The 3280-nt window shown below is 55.5% G+C and overlaps 1 protein-coding gene across 1 annotated transcript in view; it reads right to left on the bottom strand.

Moving 5' to 3' along the window:
• Positions 1 to 3189, bottom strand: part of CNTN3 (contactin 3) — an 89736-nt gene extending 86547 nt beyond the window's left edge. The window contains exon 1 of the mRNA XM_057379264.1: positions 3062 to 3189. The gene's annotated coding sequence lies outside the window, so the exon portion shown is untranslated. The remainder of the gene's footprint in view (positions 1 to 3061) is intronic.
• Between the last annotated feature and the right edge of the window lie 91 nt (positions 3190 to 3280).

The raw sequence follows: 3280 nt of genomic DNA on the forward strand, positions 1-3280 counted from the left end.
TTGTGATTATTTCTCAAGTCATCCAAAGTTTTTATACTCAGGAGGGACACATTTACCTCCAGCTCCAGTCATTCCTCATCACTAATAACTTCCCTTTCCCTGCTGGTAACTCACACACATCCTCACACCACTGTTAATACACAAAAAAAAATCTTGTTTGCAGACTACAGTTAATCTGTGTCTTCTGGTATCAAAGCAAACCCTGATAATCACTTCCATACATACAAAACCATTGGCTTATGCCACTTGCAAGGCTCAGCCACTTCCAGGAAGAAAAGATTGAATCTATTTGCAGAAACCTCCYGTTGCTGTATCACAACAACATTAAGATGTTCTTGTGGTGTTTCAATGGGAAAATTCCCACAAGAAAACACCACGAGAACATAAACAACATCAAAGGCTTGCTCAGAAAAAACAAACAACCAAAACCGCCGCCCCTGCACAAGTGGCTGGAAGCATTTGTTAGTGGGTGGAAACTCCAACAGAAGCATTATAGAAAAGCGTCAGGAAAACACGGCATCGCTCCTTAGCTACGGTGACGTGATCTTCGGGAATTCACAGAACGAGTTGTTTCGGTAGGTTCATACATCACACCCAGCCCAAAGATCTGCAGGATCTGCCAGCTGGAGGCATGCATGGATTTTGGGACAAAACCCCAAGTTGGGTTAACAGCATTGGAGCTGAGTGAGTGCCAGCGCCACAGGAATGACCAACCAGAGCTTGCCACCACCCCACAGCAGCTCCAAACCCCAAAAATCCAGCAGTTTAACGTCCTTAGGACAGAAAAAAACAAGTTTCACATCAACTAGACAAACTCTACCTGTTCCATTCAGCGAGATGCCAACCACAAACCCCACTCTGGACAAACCCCACAGTCAATGCCATTGCCAACCCATAGAGCCAGTGTTCTCTCCCTCTGCTATATTCCCAGAAAASAGCMCTGCTTTATTCCCAGAAAACAGCMCTGCTTTATTCCCAAAAWAMCAGCCCTGCYTCCAGCTCTGAGCTCATTCCCTGCACTGCAAAGCAATGCTAAGAGTGACAGAGAGAAGCAGAAGCTCTGTGGATGCTGCAGGAGCCCCGAGGAACAGGGAAGAGCAGCGGGGCAGGACAGATCCCAGCGCTCTGTGCCTGTACCTGCAGCCCCAACACCACATCCCCAGCATTTTGGMAAGAATTAAACACCTTCACCAAAGCACTTCCCACAAATGCTTTCACAAATGCATTTGCCAGATTACTCTGGAAAGTCTCTTGCATAATAAACAACTTTCTGGAACAAGTCCACATGGGGTAGCAACACACTTCCAATGCTTACAAGTTCAGCATTTCTGCTACTGATTTTAATAATTTTTTCGTAACTTTCCATAGATATTTTAAAAATACATCGCTGAACAAGCCTGGCATRCAGCTTAAGCTAGAATTCAAGTTCCTCTTGCACAATAAAACAGCCCATACTTTGGAGAGTTTCTTGTCCTTCATAAGGTCTTGGTTTTGATTTTTGTGCTCGYGGTAAAAATACCGACATTCTTCCCCCTGGTGTAAAACAAGCACTTTGAGGACAGCTRAAAATCAGGATTGACGGATTGATTCCATGTGTGTGCCCGTGGCACCAGTAAGGCGATCCTGACTAACCAGTTCCCACCCAAGGCTATTGCTGGATCATTTCCCATCARGAACGGGCTGATCCCTCTCCATCCCAACAAAACAATGCTGGGATTTGGGTTCATCACAGCCAGGCACCACCAGCGGGGCCAACAAGGTCACACCACGATGCTGGGGACCCAACAAGGTACGAACCGCAAAAATAAAGTTGCAAGAGAGGAGGCAAAAATCAGCGTTTGGAGAAGGAACAGCGAGCAGGCGAACCCTGCAGAGGCTGCTGCAGGGGAGAGCGGAGGCGGCGGCTGTGCCACCGAAAAACCGAGGAAACTTCGCTCCAGCTCAGCCTGCGCTCCCCCGGCTGAGGGGAAACTTCTGGTCAAAACCGAGCGGCCCCAGGGACGTGCAGAAAGAGCAAAATGATCGTTCGAGAGGAAGAGGGAAGAGCTTTTCAACARGGCTCGAGTGGCGCGGTGCGGGGGTTGTTTGACTCCGACACGCCGGATCCCCAGCGGAGCTGGGGGCGAGCTCCCGTACGCGCCTTCCCGCATTGGAGGCAATTAGCGCTTAATTAAAGCAAAGCCAGAGCCGCACAGCTTTAGAACTTAACTCCAGACTCACTAAGAACGGTTTCAGGGTGGTAAAAWACCCAAATCCCGCGCAGACACTCAGACGGTCAGCAGCCCACGCTCCCCAGCCCTCGGGGGAGCCACGGGCGCCTGGCCGAGCCTTCACCCCGGGGACGGGCGGGCTGGGGGGACAGCAGCTCCCTGCAGGGAGGACAGGAGCCTCGCAAATGCCATCAGCGAGGATCACCCAGGCGGGCAGCGGCACGTACTGAACGCCCATGCCTGGCACGGCATCGCCCGAGACGGGCACAGCATTCTCCAAGCCGGGCAAGGTATCCCCCGAGCCGGGGCACGGCATCCCTCGAACCCGACACAGTATTTTCCGAACCGGGCACGGCATCCCCAAGAGCCGGGGCACTGCATCCCCCCCGAGCCGGGCACAGCATTCTCCAAGCCGGGCAAGGCATTCCCCCAAGCCGGGGCACGGCATCCCCCCGAGCCGACACAGTATTTTCCAAGCCGGGCACGGCATCCCTCGAACCCGACACAGTATTTTCCGAGCCGGGGCACGGCATCCCCCCGAGCCGGGGCACGGCGTCCCCCCGAGCCGACACAGTATTTTCCAAGCCGGGCACGGCATCCCTCGAACCCGATACAGCATTTTCCGAGCCGGGCACGGCATACCTCGAACCCGGCACAGTATTTTCCGAGCCGGGCACACACGGCATCCCCCGACCCCGGCACAGCATTCCCGTCCCGCTGCCCCCGCCCGGAGCCGTCTCGGTGTTCCCGGCTCAGCCCCGCGGTTCCCCCGCTCCGTCGCTCCCGAGGGACGCGGGGTGCTCGGCGCTCCCCTCCGCCGCTGCCCAACTTTGTTCCCCGAAGTTACCCACCTGCAGCCGAGTCTCTCCAGCCGCCGCAGCGCTGTCCTTCCCCGCGGAGCCAGCACCGTAATCCTGCGGCTGCCGCGGCTCCCGGCGCCTCTTCTGGAGCGGCGCTGGCCGCGCTCCCGGCGGCGGGGCGGGACCGCCGCGATCTCCTCCCACCGCTCTCACCGCCCTGGGGCGGGACAGACCGGCCCAACCCGGCCCAGCCCTGCTCAGCCCGGCCCA

Source organism: Malurus melanocephalus, unplaced genomic scaffold, assembly GCF_030028575.1.
Source record: "Malurus melanocephalus ecotype Western Australia unplaced genomic scaffold, MMel_1.1 scaffold_398, whole genome shotgun sequence".
In the NCBI taxonomy this organism is placed as follows: domain Eukaryota; kingdom Metazoa; phylum Chordata; class Aves; order Passeriformes; family Maluridae; genus Malurus; species Malurus melanocephalus.